This window comes from Hyperolius riggenbachi, chromosome 3 (genome assembly GCF_040937935.1).
Source record: "Hyperolius riggenbachi isolate aHypRig1 chromosome 3, aHypRig1.pri, whole genome shotgun sequence".
Lineage (NCBI taxonomy): Eukaryota > Metazoa > Chordata > Amphibia > Anura > Hyperoliidae > Hyperolius > Hyperolius riggenbachi.
Genome location: NC_090648.1, coordinates 121,655,975 through 121,681,397, shown reverse-complemented (window position 1 = coordinate 121,681,397; position 25,423 = coordinate 121,655,975). Strand labels below are relative to the sequence as shown.

The following is a 25,423-nucleotide window of genomic DNA, read 5'->3' as shown; positions in this document are numbered from 1 at the left end:
TTTCCTTATTATCGCCTTATATGCAGTAGGAACATGCACATTTAGCAGCAGACCAGAATGATCTCACACCTTTTCAGAGGTATTCATGGCTTTCAAAGCCTGCTCTCATGGCCTATTCTCTCACCACCACAAAAAAAGTGTGATTGTGTGCTCCTAGTCTGTGTCAAGCCTCCATTGAAGTCCACTCACCTCTATGGAGATGATCTTAATAGTCACCTTGGCTTGCTGATTTGGACAAACGCTCCCTGTCTTCTACCGGTTTTCTTCTGAACAAACAATTGACTTGGTCTTATAAAGATTTATGACATGTGCTTCATTTTAACGAGTTACGCATCACAGGCCAAGTGTCCTGGTGATAAAGGCACCTCCCCAACAGCAGCAACGGAGCTCCAGTGGTGCAATCGGTTAGCGCGCGGTACTTATAAGACAGTATCTGTTGAGCAATGCCGAGGTTGTGAGTTCGAGCCTCACCTGGAGCAGAGATAGTTGCCCTTTTGCTTCCTTTAATCACCTTTCTCCTATGACCCAAAACATTCAAGCCAAAGGGTGCCAGTATGCCACTGCTACACGCAGGAGCTGTCATTGCCCAACAAGGGAAGCTTGTTTTGAGTGAGGACCAAAAAGAATGAGACCAATGCTTTTGCTTGTTGAAGAGCAGTGGAGGAAGCTGGCAAGAGCTATATCACCTGCAAAATCCATGGCACAACACAAGGAAAAGAAGTACGTCCATTTGCAACTCATTTGCTGCAAGAGGCATTGTGCAGTCTCTGTGGAGCAAAAGCCTACTTGCTGCACTTCTACAGCATGCCCCAGTGGCCTAATGGATAAGGCACTGGCCTCCTAAGCCAGGGATTGTGGGTTCGAGTCCCATCTGGGGTGGCACATTCCTTCTTTGGCCCTTACATGTAGCATACCAACACACATTGTACTCTGATACAAATGACTTGGATTCTCATGGCTGCCAAAGGCTTTTAAAGTGGACCAGAACTCTTGCACAGGAAAGAAGGAGAACATAGAGAAATGCACCCTGTGTATGTATTTAGAGACTTTAGCCTGTCCCCCTCATTTGTGTCTAATCACTAGTTGTGGTGATCACCCTGGGTCACATGACTGCCAATGGCAGATAAGCTCATTTGAAAGCACAGGCTGTTAACAATATGTCTGCTTCCATCAGTCAGGAAGTAGAAACAGTGCAGATTTATCTTAGGATTTCTATTAGCTGTAACAAAGAAATGTTTCTTGTTTAAAGGTTGTTATGCTGTTGCGTATCTTTTAGAGCAGAAAGGACGTTCTGAGTTCAGGTCCACTTGAAATTCGACAAGGCTTTCAATGGGTATCCCACATCTCGTTACAAAAGGTCAAAGAAATGTAAAGTCACTATCAGGTCACCACACTATGGAAAATCATAGCAAATCCACCTTCAAAATGCACTTCCTGCTGATTTTCACGGACCCACTTCAAAGCTAGATGCAACGCGCAATTGTGAACATCTCAATTGGCCGGCTCTGCTGTCATATATATTTATATCTTCTATAATAATAAATTCAATCTGTCATTTTGGGTGCTGTGTGTAAGATACGCCTTGCCCAGTAAATACCCCAGGGATTCCCTGCATCATGCCTGCATGTGTAGTCTGCCCAACTCAGCCGACTGCATTGCGACTCTGGAGGAGTGGCACCTGCTGGGGATAAAACATGACTTGAGATAGGTGTGCTTTTCCTTATTATCGCCTTATATGCAGTAGGAACATGCACATTTAGCAGCAGACCAGAATGATCTCACACCTTTTCAGAGGTATTCATGGCTTTCAAAGCCTGCTCTCATGGCCTATTCTCTCACCACCACAAAAAAAGTGTGATTGTGTGCTCCTAGTCTGTGTCAAGCCTCCATTGAAGTCCACTCACCTCTATGGAGATGATCTTAATAGTCACCTTGGCTTGCTGATTTGGACAAACGCTCCCTGTCTTCTACCGGTTTTCTTCTTAACAAACAATTGACTTGGTCTTATAAAGATTTATAACATGTGCTTCATTTTAACGAGTTACGCATCACAGGCCAAGTGTCCTGGTGATAAAGGCACCTCCCCAACAGCAGCAACGGAGCTCCAGTGGCGCAATCGGTTAGCGCACGGTACTTATAAGACAGTATCTGTTGAGCAATAGAGATGGGCCGAACGGTTCGCCGGCGAACGGTTCCCGGCGAACTTAGGTGGTTCGCGTTTGCCTGCGGGAGGCGAACGTTTCCGGAAGTTCGGTTCGCCCCACAATGCACTATGAGGGTCAACTTTGACCCTCTACATCACAGTCAGCAGGCCCAGTGTAGCCAATTAGGCTACACTAGCCCCTGGAGCCCCACCCCCCTTATATAAGGCAGGCAGCGGCGGCCATTACGGCCACTCGTGTGCCTGCATTAGAGAGAGTAGGGCGAGCTGCTGTCTCTCATAGGGAAAGATTAGTTAGGCTTAGCTTTTCCTGGCTGCATACCTGTTCAGTGATCCTGCTGCCACTGCATACCTGTTCTGTGAACCCACCCACCACCACTGCATACCTGTTCAGTGATCCTGCCACTGCATACCTGTTCTGTGAACCCACCCACCACCACTGCATACCTGTTCAGTGATCCTGCCACTGCATACCTGTTCTGTGAACCCACCCACCACCACTGCATACCTGTTCAGTGATCCTGCCACTGCATACCTGTTCTGTGAACCCACCCACCACCACTGCATACCTGTTCAGTGATCCTGCCACTGCATACCTGTTCTGTGAACCCACCCACCACTGCATACCTGTTCAGTGATCCTGCCACTGCATACCTGTTCTGTGAACCCACCCACCACCACTGCATACCTGTTCAGTGATCCTGCCACTGCATACCTGTTCTGTGAACCCACCCACCACTGCATACCTGTTCAGTGATCCTGCCACTGCATACCTGTTCTGTGAACCCACCCACCACCACTGCATACCTGTTCAGTGATCCTGCCACTGCATACCTGTTCTGTGAACCCACCCACCACCACTGCATACCTGTTCAGTGATCCTGCCACTGCATACCTGTTCTGTGAACCCACCCACCACCACTGCATACCTGTTCAGTGATCCTGCCACTGCATACCTGTTCTGTGAACCCACCCACCAGCAGTACCTTAATTACACTACCTGATTGATGTATACACATGCAAGATGTTTTAAAGCACTTTAGGCCTGTCATTTAGCATTCAATGTGATTTCTGCCCTTAAAACGCTGCTTTGCGTCAAATCCAGATTTTTCCTGGGGACTTTTGGCGTGTATCCCACTCCGCCATGCCCCCCTCCAGGTGTTAGACCCCTTGAAACATCTTTTCCATCACTTTTGTGGCCAGCATAATTATTTTTTTTTTTCAAAGTTCGCATCCCCATTGAAGTCTATTGCGGTTCGCGAACTTTACGGCGAACCGAACCTTTTGCGGAAGTTCGCGAACCCGGTTCGCGAACCTAAATTCGGAGGTTCGGCCCAACTCTATTGAGCAATGCCGAGGTTGTGAGTTCGAGCCTCACCTGGAGCAGAGATAGTTGCCCTTTTGCTTCCTTTAATCACCTTTCTCCTATGACCCAAAACATTCAAGCCAAAGGGTGCCAGTATGCCACTGCTACACGCAGGAGCTGTCATTGCCCAACAAGGGAAGCTTGTTTTGAGTGAGGACCAAAAAGAATGAGACCAATGCTTTTGCTTGTTGAAGAGCAGTGGAGGAAGCTGGCAAGAGCTATATCACCTGCAAAATCCATGGCACAACACAAGGAAAAGAAGTACGTCCATTTGCAACTCATTTGCTGCAAGAGGCATTGTGCAGTCTCTGTGGAGCAAAAGCCTACTTGCTGCACTTCTACAGGATGCCCCAGTGGCCTAATGGATAAGGCACTAGCCTCCTAAGCCAGGGATTGTGGGTTCGAGTCCGATCTGGGGTGGCACATTCCTACTTTGGCCCTTACATGTAGCATACCAACACACATTGTACTCTGATACAAATGACTTGGATTCTCATGGCTGCCAAAGGCTTTTAAAGTGGACCAGAACTCTTGCACAGGAAAGAAGGAGAACATAGAGAAATGCACCCTGTGTATGTATTTAGAGACTTTAGCCTGTCCCCCTCATTTGTGTCTAATCACTAGTTGTGGTGATCACCCTGGGTCACATGACTGCCAATGGCAGATAAGCTCATTTGAAAGCACAGGCTGTTAACAATATGTCTGCTTCCATCAGTCAGGAAGTAGAAACAGTGCAGATTTATCTTAGGATTTCTATTAGCTGTAACAAAGAAATGTTTCTTGTTTAAAGGTTGTTATGCTGTTGCGTATCTTTTAGAGCAGAAAGGACGTTCTGAGTTCAGGTCCACTTGAAATTCGACAAGGCTTTCAATGGGTATCCCACATCTCGTTACAAAAGGTCAAAGAAATGTAAAGTCACTATCATGTCACCACACTATGGAAAATCATAGCAAATCCACCTTCAAAATGCACTTCCTGCTGATTTTCACGGACCCATTTCAAAGCTAGATGCAACGCGCAATTGTGAACATCTCAATTGGCCGGCTCTGCTGTCATATATATTTATATCTTCTATAATAATAAATTCAATCTGTCATTTTGGGTGCTGTGTGTAAGATACGCCTTGCCCAGTAAATACCCCAGGGATTCCCTGCATCATGCCTGCATGTGTAGTCTGCCCAACTCAGCCGACTGCATTGCGACTCTGGAGGAGTGGCACCTGCTGGGGATAAAACATGACTTGAGATAGGTTTGCTTTTCCTTATTATCGCCTTATATGCAGTAGGAACATGCACATTTAGCAGCAGACCAGAATGATCTCACACCTTTTCAGAGGTATTCATGGCTTTCAAAGCCTGCTCTCATGGCCTATTCTCTCACCACCACAAAAAAAGTGTGATTGTGTGCTCCTAGTCTGTGTCAAGCCTCCATTGAAGTCCACTCACCTCTATGGAGATGATCTTAATAGTCACCTTGGCTTGCTGATTTGGACAAACGCTCCCTGTCTTCTACCGGTTTTCTTCTTAACAAACAATTGACTTGGTCTTATAAAGATTTATGACATGTGCTTCATTTTAACGAGTTACGCATCACAGGCCAAGTGTCCTGGTGATAAAGGCACCTCCCCAACAGCAGCAACGGAGCTCCAGTGGCGCAATCGGTTAGCGTGCGGTACTTATAAGACAGTATCTGTTGAGCAATGCCGAGGTTGTGAGTTCGAGCCTCACCTGGAGCAGAGATAGTTGCCCTTTTGCTTCCTTTAATCACCTTTCTCCTATGACCCAAAACATTCAAGCCAAAGGGTGCCAGTATGCCACTGCTACACGCAGGAGCTGTCATTGCCCAACAAGGGAAGCTTGTTTTGAGTGAGGACCAAAAAGAATGAGACCAATGCTTTTGCTTGTTGAAGAGCAGTGGAGGAAGCTGGCAAGAGCTATATCACCTGCAAAATCCATGGCACAACACAAGGAAAAGAAGTACGTCCATTTGCAACTCATTTGCTGCAAGAGGCATTGTGCAGTCTCTGTGGAGCAAAAGCCTACTTGCTGCACTTCTACAGCATGCCCCAGTGGCCTAATGGATAAGGCACTGGCCTCCTAAGCCAGGGATTGTGGGTTCGAGTCCCATCTGGGGTGGCACATTCCTTCTTTGGCCCTTACATGTAGCATACCAACACACATTGTACTCTGATACAAATGACTTGGATTCTCATGGCTGCCAAAGGCTTTTAAAGTGGACCAGAACTCTTGCACAGGAAAGAAGGAGAACATAGAGAAATGCACCCTGTGTATGTATTTAGAGACTTTAGCCTGTCCCCCTCATTTGTGTCTAATCACTAGTTGTGGTGATCACCCTGGGTCACATGACTGCCAATGGCAGATAAGCTCATTTGAAAGCACAGGCTGTTAACAATATGTCTGCTTCCATCAGTCAGGAAGTAGAAACAGTGCAGATTTATCTTAGGATTTCTATTAGCTGTAACAAAGAAATGTTTCTTGTTTAAAGGTTGTTATGCTGTTGCGTATCTTTTAGAGCAGAAAGGACGTTCTGAGTTCAGGTCCACTTGAAATTCGACAAGGCTTTCAATGGGTATCCCACATCTCGTTACAAAAGGTCAAAGAAATGTAAAGTCACTATCATGTCACCACACTATGGAAAATCATAGCAAATCCACCTTCAAAATGCACTTCCTGCTGATTTTCACGGACCCACTTCAAAGCTAGATGCAACGCGCAATTGTGAACATCTCAATTGGCCGGCTCTGCTGTCATATATATTTATATCTTCTATAATAATAAATTCAATCTGTCATTTTGGGTGCTGTGTGTAAGATACGCCTTGCCCAGTAAATACCCCAGGGATTCCCTGCATCATGCCTGCATGTGTAGTCTGTCCAACTCAGCCGACTGCATTGCGACTCTGGAGGAGTGGCACCTGCTGGGGATAAAACATGACTTGAGATAGGTGTGCTTTTCCTTATTATCGCCTTATATGCAGTAGGAACATGCACATTTAGCAGCAGACCAGAATGATCTCACACCTTTTCAGAGGTATTCATGGCTTTCAAAGCCTGCTCTCATGGCCTATTCTCTCACCACCACAAAAAAAGTGTGATTGTGTGCTCCTAGTCTGTGTCAAGCCTCCATTGAAGTCCACTCACCTCTATGGAGATGATCTTAATAGTCACCTTGGCTTGCTGATTTGGACAAACGCTCCCTGTCTTCTACCGGTTTTCTTCTTAACAAACAATTGACTTGGTCTTATAAAGATTTATGACATGTGCTTCATTTTAACGAGTTACGCATCACAGGCCAAGTGTCCTGGTGATAAAGGCACCTCCCCAACAGCAGCAACGGCGCTCCAGTGGCGCAATCGGTTAGCGTGCGGTACTTATAAGACAGTATCTGTTGAGCAATGCCGAGGTTGTGAGTTCGAGCCTCACCTGGAGCAGAGATAGTTGCCCTTTTGCTTCCTTTAATCACCTTTCTCCTATGACCCAAAACATTCAAGCCAAAGGGTGCCAGTATGCCACTGCTACACGCAGGAGCTGTCATTGCCCAACAAGGGAAGCTTGTTTTGAGTGAGGACCAAAAAGAATGAGACCAATGCTTTTGCTTGTTGAAGAGCAGTGGAGGAAGCTGGCAAGAGCTATATCACCTGCAAAATCCATGGCACAACACAAGGAAAAGAAGTACGTCCATTTGCAACTCATTTGCTGCAAGAGGCATTGTGCAGTCTCTGTGGAGCAAAAGCCTACTTGCTGCACTTCTACAGCATGCCGCAGTGGCCTAATGGATAAGGCACTGGCCTCCTAAGCCAGGTATTGTGGGTTCGAGTCCCATCTGGGGTGGCACATTCCTTCTTTGGCCCTTACATGTAGCATACCAACACACATTGTACTCTGATACAAATGACTTGGATTCTCATGGCTGCCAAAGGCTTTTAAAGTGGACCAGAACTCTTGCACAGGAAAGAAGGAGAACATAGAGAAATGCACCCTGTGTATGTATTTAGAGACTTTAGCCTGTCCCCCTCATTTGTGTCTAATCACTAGTTGTGGTGATCACCCTGGGTCACATGACTGCCAATGGCAGATAAGCTCATTTGAAAGCACAGGCTGTTAACAATATGTCTGCTTCCATCAGTCAGGAAGTAGAAACAGTGCAGATTTATCTTAGGATTTCTATTAGCTGTAACAAAGAAATGTTTCTTGTTTAAAGGTTGTTATGCTGTTGCGTATCTTTTAGAGCAGAAAGGACGTTCTGAGTTCAGGTCCACTTGAAATTCGACAAGGCTTTCAATGGGTATCCCACATCTCGTTACAAAAGGTCAAAGAAATGTAAAGTCACTATCATGTCACCACACTATGGAAAATCATAGCAAATCCACCTTCAAAATGCACTTCCTGCTGATTTTCACGGACCCATTTCAAAGCTAGATGCAACGCGCAATTGTGAACATCTCAATTGGCCGGCTCTGCTGTCATATATATTTATATCTTCTATAATAATAAATTCAATCTGTCATTTTGGGTGCTGTGTGTAAGATACGCCTTGCCCAGTAAATACCCCAGGGATTCCCTGCATCATGCCTGCATGTGTAGTCTGCCCAACTCAGCCGACTGCATTGCGACTCTGGAGGAGTGGCACCTGCTGGGGATAAAACATGACTTGAGATAGGTGTGCTTTTCCTTATTATCGCCTTATATGCAGTAGGAACATGCACATTTAGCAGCAGACCAGAATGATCTCACACCTTTTCAGAGGTATTCATGGCTTTCAAAGCCTGCTCTCATGGCCTATTCTCTCACCACCACAAAAAAGTGTGATTGTGTGCTCCTAGTCTGTGTCAAGCCTCCATTGAAGTCCACTCACCTCTATGGAGATGATCTTAATAGTCACCTTGGCTTGCTGATTTGGACAAACGCTCCCTGTCTTCTACCGGTTTTCTTCTTAACAAACAATTGACTTGGTCTTATAAAGATTTATGACATGTGCTTCATTTTAACGAGTTACGCATCACAGGCCAAGTGTCCTGGTGATAAAGGCACCTCCCCAACAGCAGCAACGGAGCTCCAGTGGCGCAATCGGTTAGCGTGCGGTACTTATAAGACAGTATCTGTTGAGCAATGCCGAGGTTGTGAGTTCGAGCCTCACCTGGAGCAGAGATAGTTGCCCTTTTGCTTCCTTTAATCACCTTTCTCCTATGACCCAAAACATTCAAGCCAAAGGGTGCCAGTATGCCACTGCTACACGCAGGAGCTGTCATTGCCCAACAAGGGAAGCTTGTTTTGAGTGAGGACCAAAAAGAATGAGACCAATGCTTTTGCTTGTTGAAGAGCAGTGGAGGAAGCTGGCAAGAGCTATATCACCTGCAAAATCCATGGCACAACACAAGGAAAAGAAGTACGTCCATTTGCAACTCATTTGCTGCAAGAGGCATTGTGCAGTCTCTGTGGAGCAAAAGCCTACTTGCTGCACTTCTACAGCATGCCCCAGTGGCCTAATGGATACGGCACTGGCCTCCTAAGCCAGGGATTGTGGGTTCGAGTCCCATCTGGGGTGGCACATTCCTTCTTTGGCCCTTACATGTAGCATACCAACACACATTGTACTCTGATACAAATGACTTGGATTCTCATGGCTGCCAAAGGCTTTTAAAGTGGACCAGAACTCTTGCACAGGAAAGAAGGAGAACATAGAGAAATGCACCCTGTGTATGTATTTAGAGACTTTAGCCTGTCCCCCTCATTTGTGTCTAATCACTAGTTGTGGTGATCACCCTGGGTCACATGACTGCCAATGGCAGATAAGCTCATTTGAAAGCACAGCCTGTTAACAATATGTCTGCTTCCATCAGTCAGGAAGTAGAAACAGTGCAGATTTATCTTAGGATTTCTATTAGCTGTAACAAAGAAATGTTTCTTGTTTAAAGGTTGTTATGCTGTTGCGTATCTTTTAGAGCAGAAAGGACGTTCTGAGTTCAGGTCCACTTGAAATTCGACAAGGCTTTCAATGGGTATCCCACATCTCGTTACAAAAGGTCAAAGAAATGTAAAGTCACTATCATGTCACCACACTATGGAAAATCATAGCAAATCCACCTTCAAAATGCACTTCCTGCTGATTTTCACGGACCCATTTCAAAGCTAGATGCAACGCGCAATTGTGAACATCTCAATTGGCCGGCTCTGCTGTCATATATATTTATATCTTCTATAATAATAAATTCAATCTGTCATTTTGGGTGCTGTGTGTAAGATACGCCTTGCCCAGTAAATACCCCAGGGATTCCCTGCATCATGCCTGCATGTGTAGTCTGCCCAACTCAGCCGACTGCATTGCGACTCTGGAGCAGTGGCACCTGCTGGGGATAAAACATGACTTGAGATAGGTGTGCTTTTCCTTATTATCGCCTTATATGCAGTAGGAACATGCACATTTAGCAGCAGACCAGAATGATCTCACACCTTTTCAGAGGTATTCATGGCTTTCAAAGCCTGCTCTCATGGCCTATTCTCTCACCACCACAAAAAAAGTGTGATTGTGTGCTCCTAGTCTGTGTCAAGCCTCCATTGAAGTCCACTCACCTCTATGGAGATGATCTTAATAGTCACCTTGGCTTGCTGATTTGGACAAACGCTCCCTGTCTTCTACCGGTTTTCTTCTTAACAAACAATTGACTTGGTCTTATAAAGATTTATGACATGTGCTTCATTTTAACGAGTTACGCATCACAGGCCAAGTGTCCTGGTGATAAAGGCACCTCCCCAACAGCAGCAACGGAGCTCCAGTGGCGCAATCGGTTAGCGCGCGGTACTTATAAGACAGTATCTGTTGAGCAATGCAGAGGTTGTGAGTTCGAGCCTCACCTGGAGCAGAGATAGTTGCCCTTTTGCTTCCTTTAATCACCTTTCTCCTATGACCCAAAACATTCAAGCCAAAGGGTGCCAGTATGCCACTGCTACACGCAGGAGCTGTCATTGCCCAACAAGGGAAGCTTGTTTTGAGTGAGGACCAAAAAGAATGAGACCAATGCTTTTGCTTGTTGAAGAGCAGTGGAGGAAGCTGGCAAGAGCTATATCACCTGCAAAATCCATGGCACAACACAAGGAAAAGAAGTACGTCCATTTGCAACTCATTTGCTGCAAGAGGCATTGTGCAGTCTCTGTGGAGCAAAAGCCTACTTGCTGCACTTCTACAGCATGCCCCAGTGGCCTAATGGATAAGGCACTGGCCTCCTAAGCCAGGGATTGTGGGTTCGAGTCCCATCTGGGGTGGCACATTCCTTCTTTGGCCCTTACATGTAGCATACCAACACACATTGTACTCTGATACAAATGACTTGGATTCTCATGGCTGCCAAAGGCTTTTAAAGTGGACCAGAACTCTTGCACAGGAAAGAAGGAGAACATAGAGAAATGCACCCTGTGTATGTATTTAGAGACTTTAGCCTGTCCCCCTCATTTGTGTCTAATCACTAGTTGTGGTGATCACCCTGGGTCACATGACTGCCAATGGCAGATAAGCTCATTTGAAAGCACAGGCTGTTAACAATATGTCTGCTTCCATCAGTCAGGAAGTAGAAACAGTGCAGATTTATCTTAGGATTTCTATTAGCTGTAACAAAGAAATGTTTCTTGTTTAAAGGTTGTTATGCTGTTGCGTATCTTTTAGAGCAGAAAGGACGTTCTGAGTTCAGGTCCACTTGAAATTCGACAAGGCTTTCAATGGGTATCCCACATCTCGTTACAAAAGGTCAAAGAAATGTAAAGTCACTATCATGTCACCACACTATGGAAAATCATAGCAAATCCACCTTCAAAATGCACTTCCTGCTGATTTTCACGGACCCACTTCAAAGCTAGATGCAACGCGCAATTGTGAACATCTCAATTGGCCGGCTCTGCTGTCATATATATTTATATCTTCTATAATAATAAATTCAATCTGTCATTTTGGGTGCTGTGTGTAAGATACGCCTTGCCCAGTAAACACCCCAGGGATTCCCTGCATCATGCCTGCATGTGTAGTCTGCCCAACTCAGCCGACTGCATTGCGACTCTGGAGGAGTGGCACCTGCTGGGGATAAAACATGACTTGAGATAGGTGTGCTTTTCCTTATTATCGCCTTATATGCAGTAGGAACATGCACATTTAGCAGCAGACCAGAATGATCTCACACCTTTTCAGAGGTATTCATGGCTTTCAAAGCCTGCTCTCATGGCCTATTCTCTCACCACCACAAAAAAAGTGTGATTGTGTGCTCCTAGTCTGTGTCAAGCCTCCATTGAAGTCCACTCACCTCTATGGAGATGATCTTAATAGTCACCTTGGCTTGCTGATTTGGACAAACGCTCCCTGTCTTCTACCGGTTTTCTTCTTAACAAACAATTGACTTGGTCTTATAAAGATTTATGACATGTGCTTCATTTTAACGAGTTACGCATCACAGGCCAAGTGTCCTGGTGATAAAGGCACCTCCCCAACAGCAGCAACGGAGCTCCAGTGGCGCAATCGGTTAGCGTGCGGTACTTATAAGACAGTATCTGTTGAGCAATGCCGAGGTTGTGAGTTCGAGCCTCACCTGGAGCAGAGATAGTTGCCCTTTTGCTTCCTTTAATCACCTTTCTCCTATGACCCAAAACATTCAAGCCAAAGGGTGCCAGTATGCCACTGCTACACGCAGGAGCTGTCATTGCCCAACAAGGGAAGCTTGTTTTGAGTGAGGACCAAAAAGAATGAGACCAATGCTTTTGCTTGTTGAAGAGCAGTGGAGGAAGCTGGCAAGAGCTATATCACCTGCAAAATCCATGGCACAACACAAGGAAAAGAAGTACGTCCATTTGCAACTCATTTGCTGCAAGAGGCATTGTGCAGTCTCTGTGGAGCAAAAGCCTACTTGCTGCACTTCTACAGCATGCCCCAGTGGCCTAATGGATACGGCACTGGCCTCCTAAGCCAGGGATTGTGGGTTCGAGTCCCATCTGGGGTGGCACATTCCTTCTTTGGCCCTTACATGTAGCATACCAACACACATTGTACTCTGATACAAATGACTTGGATTCTCATGGCTGCCAAAGGCTTTTAAAGTGGACCAGAACTCTTGCACAGGAAAGAAGGAGAACATAGAGAAATGCACCCTGTGTATGTATTTAGAGACTTTAGCCTGTCCCCCTCATTTGTGTCTAATCACTAGTTGTGGTGATCACCCTGGGTCACATGACTGCCAATGGCAGATAAGCTCATTTGAAAGCACAGCCTGTTAACAATATGTCTGCTTCCATCAGTCAGGAAGTAGAAACAGTGCAGATTTATCTTAGGATTTCTATTAGCTGTAACAAAGAAATGTTTCTTGTTTAAAGGTTGTTATGCTGTTGCGTATCTTTTAGAGCAGAAAGGACGTTCTGAGTTCAGGTCCACTTGAAATTCGACAAGGCTTTCAATGGGTATCCCACATCTCGTTACAAAAGGTCAAAGAAATGTAAAGTCACTATCATGTCACCACACTATGGAAAATCATAGCAAATCCACCTTCAAAATGCACTTCCTGCTGATTTTCACGGACCCATTTCAAAGCTAGATGCAACGCGCAATTGTGAACATCTCAATTGGCCGGCTCTGCTGTCATATATATTTATATCTTCTATAATAATAAATTCAATCTGTCATTTTGGGTGCTGTGTGTAAGATACGCCTTGCCCAGTAAATACCCCAGGGATTCCCTGCATCATGCCTGCATGTGTAGTCTGCCCAACTCAGCCGACTGCATTGCGACTCTGGAGCAGTGGCACCTGCTGGGGATAAAACATGACTTGAGATAGGTGTGCTTTTCCTTATTATCGCCTTATATGCAGTAGGAACATGCACATTTAGCAGCAGACCAGAATGATCTCACACCTTTTCAGAGGTATTCATGGCTTTCAAAGCCTGCTCTCATGGCCTATTCTCTCACCACCACAAAAAAAGTGTGATTGTGTGCTCCTAGTCTGTGTCAAGCCTCCATTGAAGTCCACTCACCTCTATGGAGATGATCTTAATAGTCACCTTGGCTTGCTGATTTGGACAAACGCTCCCTGTCTTCTACCGGTTTTCTTCTTAACAAACAATTGACTTGGTCTTATAAAGATTTATGACATGTGCTTCATTTTAACGAGTTACGCATCACAGGCCAAGTGTCCTGGTGATAAAGGCACCTCCCCAACAGCAGCAACGGAGCTCCAGTGGCGCAATCGGTTAGCGCGCGGTACTTATAAGACAGTATCTGTTGAGCAATGCAGAGGTTGTGAGTTCGAGCCTCACCTGGAGCAGAGATAGTTGCCCTTTTGCTTCCTTTAATCACCTTTCTCCTATGACCCAAAACATTCAAGCCAAAGGGTGCCAGTATGCCACTGCTACACGCAGGAGCTGTCATTGCCCAACAAGGGAAGCTTGTTTTGAGTGAGGACCAAAAAGAATGAGACCAATGCTTTTGCTTGTTGAAGAGCAGTGGAGGAAGCTGGCAAGAGCTATATCACCTGCAAAATCCATGGCACAACACAAGGAAAAGAAGTACGTCCATTTGCAACTCATTTGCTGCAAGAGGCATTGTGCAGTCTCTGTGGAGCAAAAGCCTACTTGCTGCACTTCTACAGCATGCCCCAGTGGCCTAATGGATAAGGCACTGGCCTCCTAAGCCAGGGATTGTGGGTTCGAGTCCCATCTGGGGTGGCACATTCCTTCTTTGGCCCTTACATGTAGCATACCAACACACATTGTACTCTGATACAAATGACTTGGATTCTCATGGCTGCCAAAGGCTTTTAAAGTGGACCAGAACTCTTGCACAGGAAAGAAGGAGAACATAGAGAAATGCACCCTGTGTATGTATTTAGAGACTTTAGCCTGTCCCCCTCATTTGTGTCTAATCACTAGTTGTGGTGATCACCCTGGGTCACATGACTGCCAATGGCAGATAAGCTCATTTGAAAGCACAGGCTGTTAACAATATGTCTGCTTCCATCAGTCAGGAAGTAGAAACAGTGCAGATTTATCTTAGGATTTCTATTAGCTGTAACAAAGAAATGTTTCTTGTTTAAAGGTTGTTATGCTGTTGCGTATCTTTTAGAGCAGAAAGGACGTTCTGAGTTCAGGTCCACTTGAAATTCGACAAGGCTTTCAATGGGTATCCCACATCTCGTTACAAAAGGTCAAAGAAATGTAAAGTCACTATCATGTCACCACACTATGGAAAATCATAGCAAATCCACCTTCAAAATGCACTTCCTGCTGATTTTCACGGACCCACTTCAAAGCTAGATGCAACGCGCAATTGTGAACATCTCAATTGGCCGGCTCTGCTGTCATATATATTTATATCTTCTATAATAATAAATTCAATCTGTCATTTTGGGTGCTGTGTGTAAGATACGCCTTGCCCAGTAAACACCCCAGGGATTCCCTGCATCATGCCTGCATGTGTAGTCTGCCCAACTCAGCCGACTGCATTGCGACTCTGGAGGAGTGGCACCTGCTGGGGATAAAACATGACTTGAGATAGGTGTGCTTTTCCTTATTATCGCCTTATATGCAGTAGGAACATGCACATTTAGCAGCAGACCAGAATGATCTCACACCTTTTCAGAGGTATTCATGGCTTTCAAAGCCTGCTCTCATGGCCTATTCTCTCACCACCACAAAAAAAGTGTGATTGTGTGCTCCTAGTCTGTGTCAAGCCTCCATTGAAGTCCACTCACCTCTATGGAGATGATCTTAATAGTCACCTTGGCTTGCTGATTTGGACAAACGCTCCCTGTCTTCTACCGGTTTTCTTCTTAACAAACAATTGACTTGGTCTTATAAAGATTTATGACATGTGCTTCATTTTAACGAGTTACGCATCACAGGCCAAGTGTCCTGGTGATAAAGGCACCTCCCCAACAGCAGCAACGGAGCTCCAGTGGCGCAATCGGTTAGCGTGCGGTACTTATAAGACAGTATCTGTTGAGCAATGCCGAGGTTGTGAGTTCGAGCCTCACCTGGAGCAGAGATAGTTGCCCTTTTGCTTCCTTTAATCACCTTTCTCCTATGACCCAAAACATTCAAGCCAAAGGGTGCCAGTATGCCACTGCTACACGCAGGAGCTGTCATTGCCCAACAAGGGAAGCTTGTTTTGAGTGAGGACCAAAAAGAATGAGACCAATGCTTTTGCTTGTTGAAGAGCAGTGGAGGAAGCTGGCAAGAGCTATATCACCTGCAAAATCCATGGCACAACACAAGGAAAAGAAGTACGTCCATTTGCAACTCATTTGCTGCAAGAGGCATTGTGCAGTCTCTGTGGAGCAAAAGCCTACTTGCTGCACTTCTACAGCATGCCCCAGTGGCCTAATGGATAAGGCACTGGCCTCCTAAGCCAGGTATTGTGGGTTCGAGTCCCATCTGGGGTGGCACATTCCTTCTTTGGCCCTTACATGTAGCATACCAACACACATTGTACTCTGATACAAATGACTTGGATTCTCATGGCTGCCAAAAGCTTTTAAAGTGGACCAGAACTCTTGCACAGGAAAGAAGGAGAACATAGAGAAATGCACCCTGTGTATGTATTTAGAGACTTTAGCCTGTCCCCCTCATTTGTGTCTAATCACTAGTTGTGGTGATCACCCTGGGTCACATGACTGCCAATGGCAGATAAGCTCATTTGAAAGCACAGCCTGTTAACAATATGTCTGCTTCCATCAGTCAGGAAGTAGAAACAGTGCAGATTTATCTTAGGATTTCTATTAGCTGTAACAAAGAAATGTTTCTTGTTTAAAGGTTGTTATGCTGTTGCGTATCTTTTAGAGCAGAAAGGACGTTCTGAGTTCAGGTCCACTTGAAATTCGACAAGGCTTTCAATGGGTATCCCACATCTCATTACAAAAGGTCAAAGAAATGTAAAGTCACTATCATGTCACCACACTATGGAAAATCATAGCAAATCCACCTTCAAAATGCACTTCCTGCTGATTTTCACGGACCCACTTCAAAGCTAGATGCAACGCGCAATTGTGAACATCTCAATTGGCCGGCTCTGCTGTCATATATATTTATATCTTCTATAATAATAAATTCAATCTGTCATTTTTGGTGCTGTGTGTAAGATACGCCTTGCCCAGTAAATACCCCAGGGATTCCCTGCATCATGCCTGCATGTGTAGTCTGCCCAACTCAGCCGACTGCATTGCGACTCTGGAGGAGTGGCACCTGCTGGGGATAAAACATGACTTGAGATAGGTGTGCTTTTCCTTATTATCGCCTTATATGCAGTAGGAACATGCACATTTAGCAGCAGACCAGAATGATCTCACACCTTTTCAGAGGTATTCATGGCTTTCAAAGCCTGCTCTCATGGCCTATTCTCTCACCACCACACAAAAAAGTGTGATTGTGTGCTCCTAGTCTGTGTCAAGCCTCCATTGAAGTCCACTCACCTCTATGGAGATGATCTTAATAGTCACCTTGGCTTGCTGATTTGGACAAACGCTCCCTGTCTTCTACCGGTTTTCTTCTTAACAAACAATTGACTTGGTCTTATAAAGATTTATGACATGTGCTTCATTTTAACGAGTTACGCATCACAGGCCAAGTGTCCTGGTGATAAAGGCACCTCCCCAACAGCAGCAACGGAGCTTCAGGGGCGCAATCGGTTAGCGTGCGGTACTTATAAGACAGTATCTGTTGAGCAATGCCGAGGTTGTGAGTTCGAGCCTCACCTGGAGCAGAGATAGTTGCCCTTTTGCTTCCTTTAATCACCTTTCTCCTATGACCCAAAACATTCAAGCCAAAGGGTGCCAGTATGCCACTGCTACACGCAGGAGCTGTCATTGCCCAACAAGGGAAGCTTGTTTTGAGTGAGGACCAAAAAGAATGAGACCAATGCTTTTGCTTGTTGAAGAGCAGTGGAGGAAGCTGGCAAGAGCTATATCACCTGCAAAATCCATGGCACAACACAAGGAAAAGAAGTACGTCCATTTGCAACTCATTTGCTGCAAGAGGCATTGTGCAGTCTCTGTGGAGCAAAAGCCTACTTGCTGCACTTCTACAGCATGCCCCAGTGGCCTAATGGATAAGGCACTGGCCTCCTAAGCCAGGGATTGTGGGTTCAAGTCCCATCTGGGGTGGCACATTCCTTCTTTGGCCCTTACATGTAGCATACCAACACACATTGTACTCTGATACAAATGACTTGGATTCTCATGGCTGCCAAAGGCTTTTAAAGTGGACCAGAACTCTTGCACAGGAAAGAAGGAGAACATAGAGAAATGCACCCTGTGTATGTATTTAGAGACTTTAGCCTGTCCCCCTCATTTGTGTCTAATCACTAGTTGTGGTGATCACCCTGGGTCACATGACTGCCAATGGCAGATAAGCTCATTTGAAAGCACAGCCTGTTAACAATATGTCTGCTTCCATCAGTCAGGAAGTAGAAACGGTGCAGATTTATCTTAGGATTTCTATTAGCTGTAACAAAGAAATGTTTCTTGTTTAAAGGTTGTTATGCTGTTGCGTATCTTTTAGAGCAGAAAGGACGTTCTGAGTTCAGGTCCACTTGAAATTCGACAAGGCTTTCAATGGGTATCCCACATCTCATTACAAAAGGTCAAAGAAATGTAAAGTCACTATCATGTCACCACACTATGGAAAATCATAGCAAATCCACCTTCAAAATGCACTTCCTGCTGATTTTCACGGACCCACTTCAAAGCTAGATGCAACGCGCAATTGTGAACATCTCAATTGGCCGGCTCTGCTGTCATATATATTTATATCTTCTATAATAATAAATTCAATCTGTCATTTTGGGTGCTGTGTGTAAGATACGCCTTGCCCAGTAAATACCCCAGGGATTCCCTGCATCATGCCTGCATGTGTAGTCTGCCCGACTCAGCCGACTGCATTGCGACTCTGGAGGAGTGGCACCTGCTGGGGATAAAACATGACTTGAGATAGGTGTGCTTTTCCTTATTATCGCCTTATATGCAGTAGGAACATGCACATTTAGCAGCAGACCAGAATGATCTCACACCTTTTCAGAGGTATTCATGGCTTTCAAAGCCTGCTCTCATGGCCTATTCTCTCACCACCACAAAAAAAGTGTGATTGTGTGCTCCTAGTCTGTGTCAAGCCTCCATTGAAGTCCACTCACCTCTATGGAGATGATCTTAATAGTCACCTTGGCTTGCTGATTTGGACAAACGCTCCCTGTCTTCTACCGGTTTTCTTCTTAACAAACAATTGACTTGGTCTTATAAAGATTTATGACATGTGCTTCATTTTAACGAGTTACGCATCACAGGCCAAGTGTCCTGGTGATAAAGGCACCTCCCCAACAGCAGCAACGGAGCTCCAGTGGCGCAATCGGTTAGCGTGCGGTACTTATAAGACAGTATCTGTTGAGCAATGCCGAGGTTGTGAGTTCGAGCCTCACCTGGAGCAGAGATAGTTGCCCTTTTGCTTCCTTTAATCACCTTTCTCCTATGACCCAAAACATTCAAGCCAAAGGGTGCCAGTATGCCACTGCTACACGCAGGAGCTGTCATTGCCCAACAAGGGAAGCTTGTTTTGAGTGAGGACCAAAAAGAATGAGACCAATGCTTTTGCTTGTTGAAGAGCAGTGGAGGAAGCTGGCAAGAGCTATATCACCTGCAAAATCCATGGCACAACACAAGGAAAAGAAGTACGTCCATTTGCAACTCATTTGCTGCAAGAGGCATTGTGCAGTCTCTGTGGAGCAAAAGCCTACTTGCTGCACTTCTACAGCATGCCCCAGTGGCCTAATGGATAAGGCACTGGCCTCCTAAGCCAGGGATTGTGGGTTCGAGTCCCATCTGGGGTGGCACATTCCTTCTTTGGCCCTTACATGTAGCATACCAACACACATTGTACTCTGATACAAATGACTTGGATTCTCATGGCTGCCAAAGGCTTTTAAAGTGGACCAGAACTCTTGCACAGGAAAGAAGGAGAACATAGAGAAATGCACCCTGTGTATGTATTTAGAGACTTTAGCCTGTCCCCCTCATTTGTGTCTAATCACTAGTTGTGGTGATCACCCTGGGTCACATGACTGCCAATGGCAGATAAGCTCATTTGAAAGCACAGGCTGTTAACAATATGTCTGCTTCCATCAGTCAGGAAGTAGAAACAGTGCAGATTTATCTTAGGATTTCTATTAGCTGTAACAAAGAAATGTTTCTTGTTTAAAGGTTGTTATGCTGTTGCGTATCTTTTAGAGCAGAAAGGACGTTCTGAGTTCAGGTCCACTTGAAATTCGACAAGGCTTTCAATGGGTATCCCACATCTCATTACAAAAGGTCAAAGAAATGTAAAGTCACTATCATGTCACCACACTATGGAAAATCATAGCAAATCCACCTTCAAAATGCACTTCCTGCTGATTTTCACGGACCCACTTCAAAGCTAGATGCAACGCGCAATTGTGAACATCTCAATTGGCCGGCTCTGCTGTCATATATATTTATATCTTCTATAATAATAAATTCAATCTGTCATTTTGGGTGCTGTGTGTAAGATACGCCTTGCCCAGTAAATACCCCAGGGATTCCCTGCATCATGCCTGCATGTGTAGTCTGCCCGACTCAGCCGACTGCATTGCGACTCTGGAGGAGTGGCACCTGCTGGGGATAAAACATGACTTGAGATAGGTGTGCTTTTCCTTATTATCGCCTTATATGCAGTAGGAACATGCACATTTAGCAGCAGACCAGAATGATCTCACACCTTTTCAGAGGTATTCATGGCTTTCAAAGCCTGCTCTCATGGCCTATTCTCTCACCACCACAAAAAAAGTGTGATTGTGTGCTCCTAGTCTGTGTCAAGCCTCCATTGAAGTCCACTCACCTCTATGGAGATGATCTTAATAGTCACCTTGGCTTGCTGATTTGGACAAACGCTCCCTGTCTTCTACCGGTTTTCTTCTTAACAAACAATTGACTTCGTCTTATAAAGATTTATGACATGTGCTTCATTTTAACGAGTTACGCATCACAGGCCAAGTGTCCTGGTGATAAAGGCACCTCCCCAACAGCAGCAACGGAGCTCCAGTGGCGCAATCGGTTAGCACGCGGTACTTATAAGACAGTATCTGTTGAGCAATGCCGAGGTTGTGAGTTCGAGCCTCACCTGGAGCAGAGATAGTTGCCCTTTTGCTTCCTTTAATCACCTTTCTCCTATGACCCAAAACATTCAAGCCAAAGGGTGCCAGTATGCCACTGCTACACGCAGGAGCTGTCATTGCCCAACAAGGGAAGCTTGTTTTGAGTGAGGACCAAAAAGAATGAGACCAATGCTTTTGCTTGTTGAAGAGCAGTGGAGGAAGCTGGCAAGAGCTATATCACCTGCAAAATCCATGGCACAACACAAGGAAAAGAAGTACGTCCATTTGCAACTCATTTGCTGCAAGAGGCATTGTGCAGTCTCTGTGGAGCAAAAGCCTACTTGCTGCACTTCTACAGCATGCCCCAGTGGCCTAATGGATAAGGCACTGGCCTCCTAAGCCAGGGATTGTGGGTTCAAGTCCCATCTGGGGTGGCACATTCCTTCTTTGGCCCTTACATGTAGCATACCAACACACATTGTACTCTGATACAAATGACTTGGATTCTCATGGCTGCCAAAGGCTTTTAAAGTGGACCAGAACTCTTGCACAGGAAAGAAGGAGAACATAGAGAAATGCACCCTGTGTATGTATTTAGAGACTTTAGCCTGTCCCCCTCATTTGTGTCTAATCACTAGTTGTGGTGATCACCCTGGGTCACATGACTGCCAATGGCAGATAAGCTCATTTGAAAGCACAGGCTGTTAACAATATGTCTGCTTCCATCAGTCAGGAAGTAGAAACAGTGCAGATTTATCTTAGGATTTCTATTAGCTGTAACAAAGAAATGTTTCTTGTTTAAAGGTTGTTATGCTGTTGCGTATCTTTTAGAGCAGAAAGGACGTTCTGAGTTCAGGTCCACTTGAAATTCGACAAGGCTTTCAATGGGTATCCCACATCTCGTTACAAAAGGTCAAAGAAATGTAAAGTCACTATCATGTCACCACACTATGGAAAATCATAGCAAATCCACCTTCAAAATGCACTTCCTGCTGATTTTCACGGACCCATTTCAAAGCTAGATGCAACGCGCAATTGTGAACATCTCAATTGGCCGGCTCTGCTGTCATATATATTTATATCTTCTATAATAATAAATTCAATCTGTCATTTTGGGTGCTGTGTGTAAGATACGCCTTGCCCAGTAAATACCCCAGGGATTCCCTGCATCATGCCTGCATGTGTAGTCTGCCCGACTCAGCTGACTGCATTGCGACTCTGGAGGAGTGGCACCTGCTGGGGATAAAACATGACTTGAGATAGGTGTGCTTTTCCTTATTATCGCCTTATATGCAGTAGGAACATGCACATTTAGCAGCAGACCAGAATGATCTCACACCTTTTCAGAGGTATTCATGGCTTTCAAAGCCTGCTCTCATGGCCTATTCTCTCACCACCACAAAAAAAGTGTGATTGTGTGCTCCTAGTCTGTGTCAAGCCTCCATTGAAGTCCACTCACCTCTATGGAGATGATCTTAATAGTCACCTTGGCTTGCTGATTTGGACAAACGCTCCCTGTCTTCTACCGGTTTTCTTCTTAACAAACAATTGACTTCGTCTTATAAAGATTTATGACATGTGCTTCATTTTAACGAGTTACGCATCACAGGCCAAGTGTCCTGGTGATAAAGGCACCTCCCCAACAGCAGCAACGGAGCTCCAGTGGCGCAATCGGTTAGCACGCGGTACTTATAAGACAGTATCTGTTGAGCAATGCCGAGGTTGTGAGTTCGAGCCTCACCTGGAGCAGAGATAGTTGCCCTTTTGCTTCCTTTAATCACCTTTCTCCTATGACCCAAAACATTCAAGCCAAAGGGTGCCAGTATGCCACTGCTACACGCAGGAGCTGTCATTGCCCAACAAGGGAAGCTTGTTTTGAGTGAGGACCAAAAAGAATGAGACCAATGCTTTTGCTTGTTGAAGAGCAGTGGAGGAAGCTGGCAAGAGCTATATCACCTGCAAAATCCATGGCACAACACAAGGAAAAGAAGTACGTCCATTTGCAACTCATTTGCTGCAAGAGGCATTGTGCAGTCTCTGTGGAGCAAAAGCCTACTTGCTGCACTTCTACAGCATGCCCCAGTGGCCTAATGGATAAGGCACTGGCCTCCTAAGCCAGGGATTGTGGGTTCAAGTCCCATCTGGGGTGGCACATTCCTTCTTTGGCCCTTACATGTAGCATACCAACACACATTGTACTCTGATACAAATGACTTGGATTCTCATGGCTGCCAAAGGCTTTTAAAGTGGACCAGAACTCTTGCACAGGAAAGAAGGAGAACATAGAGAAATGCACCCTGTGTATGTATTTAGAGACTTTAGCCTGTCCCCCTCATTTGTGTCTAATCACTAGTTGTGGTGATCACCCTGGGTCACATGACTGCCAATGGCAGATAAGCTCATTTGAAAGCACAGGCTGTTAACAATATGTCTGCTTCCATCAGTCAGGAAGTAGAAACAGTGCAGATTTATCTTAGGATTTCTATTAGCTGTAACAAAGAAATGTTTCTTGTTTAAAGGTTGTTATGCTGTTGCGTATCTTTTAGAGCAGAAAGGACGTTCTGAGTTCAGGTCCACTTGAAATTCGACAAGGCTTTCAATGGGTATCCCACATCTCGTTACAAAAGGTCAAAGAAATGTAAAGTCACTATCATGTCACCACACTATGGAAAATCATAGCAAATCCACCTTCAAAATGCACTTCCTGCTGATTTTCACGGACCCATTTCAAAGCTAGATGCAACGCGCAATTGTGAACATCTCAATTGGCCGGCTCTGCTGTCATATATATTTATATCTTCTATAATAATAAATTCAATCTGTCATTTTGGGTGCTGTGTGTAAGATACGCCTTGCCCAGTAAATACCCCAGGGATTCCCTGCATCATGCCTGCATGTGTAGTCTGCCCAACTCAGCCGACTGCATTGCGACTCTGGAGGAGTGGCACCTGCTGGGGATAAAACATGACTTGAGATAGGTGTGCTTTTCCTTATTATCGCCTTATATGCAGTAGGAACATGCACATTTAGCAGCAGACCAGAATGATCTCACACCTTTTCAGAGGTATTCATGGCTTTCAAAGCCTGCTCTCATGGCCTATTCTCTCACCACCACAAAAAAAGTGTGATTGTGTGCTCCTAGTCTGTGTCAAGCCTCCATTGAAGTCCACTCACCTCTATGGAGATGATCTTAATAGTCACCTTGGCTTGCTGATTTGGACAAACGCTCCCTGTCTTCTACCGGTTTTCTTCTTAACAAACAATTGACTTGGTCTTTATAAAGATTTATGACATGTGCTTCATTTTAACGAGTTACGCATCACAGGCCAAGTGTCCTGGTGATAAAGGCACCTCCCCAACAGCAGCAACGGAGCTCCAGTGGCGCAATCGGTTAGCGCGCGGTACTTATAAGACAGTATCTGTTGAGCAATGCCGAGGTTGTGAGTTCGAGCCTCACCTGGAGCAGAGATAGTTGCCCTTTTGCTTCCTTTAATCACCTTTCTCCTATGACCCAAAACATTCAAGCCAAAGGGTGCCAGTATGCCACTGCTACACGCAGGAGCTGTCATTGCCCAACAAGGGAAGCTTGTTTTGAGTGAGGACCAAAAAGAATGAGACCAATGCTTTTGCTTGTTGAAGAGCAGTGGAGGAAGCTGGCAAGAGCTATATCACCTGCAAAATCCATGGCACAACACAAGGAAAAGAAGTACGTCCATTTGCAACTCATTTGCTGCAAGAGGCATTGTGCAGTCTCTGTGGAGCAAAAGCCTACTTGCTGCACTTCTACAGCATGCCCCAGTGGCCTAATGGATAAGGCACTGGCCTCCTAAGCCAGGGATTGTGGGTTCAAGTCCCATCTGGGGTGGCACATTCCTTCTTTGGCCCTTACATGTAGCATACCAACACACATTGTACTCTGATACAAATGACTTGGATTCTCATGGCTGCCAAAGGCTTTTAAAGTGGACCAGAACTCTTGCACAGGAAAGAAGGAGAACATAGAGAAATGCACCCTGTGTATGTATTTAGAGACTTTAGCCTGTCCCCCTCATTTGTGTCTAATCACTAGTTGTGGTGATCACCCTGGGTCACATGACTGCCAATGGCAGATAAGCTCATTTGAAAGCACAGCCTGTTAACAATATGTCTGCTTCCATCAGTCAGGAAGTAGAAACAGTGCAGATTTATCTTAGGATTTCTATTAGCTGTAACAAAGAAATGTTTCTTGTTTAAAGGTTGTTATGCTGTTGCGTATCTTTTAGAGCAGAAAGGACGTTCTGAGTTCAGGTCCACTTGAAATTCGACAAGGCTTTCAATGGGTATCCCACATCTCGTTACAAAAGGTCAAAGAAATGTAAAGTCACTATCATGTCACCACACTATGGAAAATCATAGCAAATCCACCTTCAAAATGCACTTCCTGCTGATTTTCACGGACCCACTTCAAAGCTAGATGCAACGCGCAATTGTGAACATCTCAATTGGCCGGCTCTGCTGTCATATATATTTATATCTTCTATAATAATAAATTCAATCTGTCATTTTGGGTGCTGTGTGTAAGATACGCCTTGCCCAGTAAATACCCCAGGGATTCCCTGCATCATGCCTGCATGTGTAGTCTGCCCAACTCAGCCGACTGCATTGCGACTCTGGAGGAGTGGCACCTGCTGGGGATAAAACATGACTTGAGATAGGTGTGCTTTTCCTTATTATCGCCTTATATGCAGTAGGAACATGCACATTTAGCAGCAGACCAGAAT

The 25,423-nt window shown here is 45.2% G+C and overlaps 26 non-coding genes across 26 annotated transcripts; all 26 read left to right on the top strand.

Moving 5' to 3' along the window:
- Positions 1-386: 386 nt before the first annotated feature.
- Positions 387-479, top strand: TRNAI-UAU (transfer RNA isoleucine (anticodon UAU)). Its single transcript is given in 2 exon segments — positions 387-424; positions 444-479. It is a non-coding gene; the product is annotated as a tRNA-Ile (tRNA).
- Positions 480-806: 327 nt separating this feature from the next.
- Positions 807-879, top strand: TRNAR-CCU (transfer RNA arginine (anticodon CCU)). The gene has a single exon. It is a non-coding gene; the product is annotated as a tRNA-Arg (tRNA).
- A 4,290-nt stretch (positions 880-5,169) lies between these two features.
- Positions 5,170-5,262, top strand: TRNAI-UAU (transfer RNA isoleucine (anticodon UAU)). Its single transcript is given in 2 exon segments — positions 5,170-5,207; positions 5,227-5,262. It is a non-coding gene; the product is annotated as a tRNA-Ile (tRNA).
- A 327-nt stretch (positions 5,263-5,589) lies between these two features.
- Positions 5,590-5,662, top strand: TRNAR-CCU (transfer RNA arginine (anticodon CCU)). The gene has a single exon. It is a non-coding gene; the product is annotated as a tRNA-Arg (tRNA).
- A 1,222-nt stretch (positions 5,663-6,884) lies between these two features.
- TRNAI-UAU (transfer RNA isoleucine (anticodon UAU)) lies at positions 6,885-6,977 on the top strand. Its single transcript is given in 2 exon segments — positions 6,885-6,922; positions 6,942-6,977. It is a non-coding gene; the product is annotated as a tRNA-Ile (tRNA).
- A 327-nt stretch (positions 6,978-7,304) lies between these two features.
- TRNAR-CCU (transfer RNA arginine (anticodon CCU)) lies at positions 7,305-7,377 on the top strand. Its single transcript has one exon. It is a non-coding gene; the product is annotated as a tRNA-Arg (tRNA).
- Positions 7,378-8,598: 1,221 nt separating this feature from the next.
- TRNAI-UAU (transfer RNA isoleucine (anticodon UAU)) lies at positions 8,599-8,691 on the top strand. Its single transcript is given in 2 exon segments — positions 8,599-8,636; positions 8,656-8,691. It is a non-coding gene; the product is annotated as a tRNA-Ile (tRNA).
- Positions 8,692-9,018: 327 nt separating this feature from the next.
- Positions 9,019-9,091, top strand: TRNAR-CCU (transfer RNA arginine (anticodon CCU)). Its single transcript has one exon. It is a non-coding gene; the product is annotated as a tRNA-Arg (tRNA).
- A 1,222-nt stretch (positions 9,092-10,313) lies between these two features.
- On the top strand, positions 10,314-10,406 carry TRNAI-UAU (transfer RNA isoleucine (anticodon UAU)). Its single transcript is given in 2 exon segments — positions 10,314-10,351; positions 10,371-10,406. It is a non-coding gene; the product is annotated as a tRNA-Ile (tRNA).
- A 327-nt stretch (positions 10,407-10,733) lies between these two features.
- On the top strand, positions 10,734-10,806 carry TRNAR-CCU (transfer RNA arginine (anticodon CCU)). Its single transcript has one exon. It is a non-coding gene; the product is annotated as a tRNA-Arg (tRNA).
- Positions 10,807-12,028: 1,222 nt separating this feature from the next.
- Positions 12,029-12,121, top strand: TRNAI-UAU (transfer RNA isoleucine (anticodon UAU)). The gene is given in 2 exon segments: positions 12,029-12,066; positions 12,086-12,121. It is a non-coding gene; the product is annotated as a tRNA-Ile (tRNA).
- A 327-nt stretch (positions 12,122-12,448) lies between these two features.
- On the top strand, positions 12,449-12,521 carry TRNAR-CCU (transfer RNA arginine (anticodon CCU)). Its single transcript has one exon. It is a non-coding gene; the product is annotated as a tRNA-Arg (tRNA).
- Positions 12,522-13,743: 1,222 nt separating this feature from the next.
- On the top strand, positions 13,744-13,836 carry TRNAI-UAU (transfer RNA isoleucine (anticodon UAU)). The gene is given in 2 exon segments: positions 13,744-13,781; positions 13,801-13,836. It is a non-coding gene; the product is annotated as a tRNA-Ile (tRNA).
- Positions 13,837-14,163: 327 nt separating this feature from the next.
- TRNAR-CCU (transfer RNA arginine (anticodon CCU)) lies at positions 14,164-14,236 on the top strand. Its single transcript has one exon. It is a non-coding gene; the product is annotated as a tRNA-Arg (tRNA).
- A 1,222-nt stretch (positions 14,237-15,458) lies between these two features.
- TRNAI-UAU (transfer RNA isoleucine (anticodon UAU)) lies at positions 15,459-15,551 on the top strand. Its single transcript is given in 2 exon segments — positions 15,459-15,496; positions 15,516-15,551. It is a non-coding gene; the product is annotated as a tRNA-Ile (tRNA).
- A 327-nt stretch (positions 15,552-15,878) lies between these two features.
- On the top strand, positions 15,879-15,951 carry TRNAR-CCU (transfer RNA arginine (anticodon CCU)). The gene has a single exon. It is a non-coding gene; the product is annotated as a tRNA-Arg (tRNA).
- A 1,223-nt stretch (positions 15,952-17,174) lies between these two features.
- Positions 17,175-17,267, top strand: TRNAI-UAU (transfer RNA isoleucine (anticodon UAU)). The gene is given in 2 exon segments: positions 17,175-17,212; positions 17,232-17,267. It is a non-coding gene; the product is annotated as a tRNA-Ile (tRNA).
- A 327-nt stretch (positions 17,268-17,594) lies between these two features.
- TRNAR-CCU (transfer RNA arginine (anticodon CCU)) lies at positions 17,595-17,667 on the top strand. The gene has a single exon. It is a non-coding gene; the product is annotated as a tRNA-Arg (tRNA).
- A 1,222-nt stretch (positions 17,668-18,889) lies between these two features.
- Positions 18,890-18,982, top strand: TRNAI-UAU (transfer RNA isoleucine (anticodon UAU)). Its single transcript is given in 2 exon segments — positions 18,890-18,927; positions 18,947-18,982. It is a non-coding gene; the product is annotated as a tRNA-Ile (tRNA).
- Positions 18,983-19,309: 327 nt separating this feature from the next.
- Positions 19,310-19,382, top strand: TRNAR-CCU (transfer RNA arginine (anticodon CCU)). Its single transcript has one exon. It is a non-coding gene; the product is annotated as a tRNA-Arg (tRNA).
- A 1,222-nt stretch (positions 19,383-20,604) lies between these two features.
- On the top strand, positions 20,605-20,697 carry TRNAI-UAU (transfer RNA isoleucine (anticodon UAU)). Its single transcript is given in 2 exon segments — positions 20,605-20,642; positions 20,662-20,697. It is a non-coding gene; the product is annotated as a tRNA-Ile (tRNA).
- A 327-nt stretch (positions 20,698-21,024) lies between these two features.
- On the top strand, positions 21,025-21,097 carry TRNAR-CCU (transfer RNA arginine (anticodon CCU)). The gene has a single exon. It is a non-coding gene; the product is annotated as a tRNA-Arg (tRNA).
- Positions 21,098-22,319: 1,222 nt separating this feature from the next.
- On the top strand, positions 22,320-22,412 carry TRNAI-UAU (transfer RNA isoleucine (anticodon UAU)). Its single transcript is given in 2 exon segments — positions 22,320-22,357; positions 22,377-22,412. It is a non-coding gene; the product is annotated as a tRNA-Ile (tRNA).
- A 327-nt stretch (positions 22,413-22,739) lies between these two features.
- TRNAR-CCU (transfer RNA arginine (anticodon CCU)) lies at positions 22,740-22,812 on the top strand. The gene has a single exon. It is a non-coding gene; the product is annotated as a tRNA-Arg (tRNA).
- A 1,223-nt stretch (positions 22,813-24,035) lies between these two features.
- Positions 24,036-24,128, top strand: TRNAI-UAU (transfer RNA isoleucine (anticodon UAU)). Its single transcript is given in 2 exon segments — positions 24,036-24,073; positions 24,093-24,128. It is a non-coding gene; the product is annotated as a tRNA-Ile (tRNA).
- Positions 24,129-24,455: 327 nt separating this feature from the next.
- On the top strand, positions 24,456-24,528 carry TRNAR-CCU (transfer RNA arginine (anticodon CCU)). Its single transcript has one exon. It is a non-coding gene; the product is annotated as a tRNA-Arg (tRNA).
- The last annotated feature ends 895 nt before the right edge of the window (positions 24,529-25,423 follow it).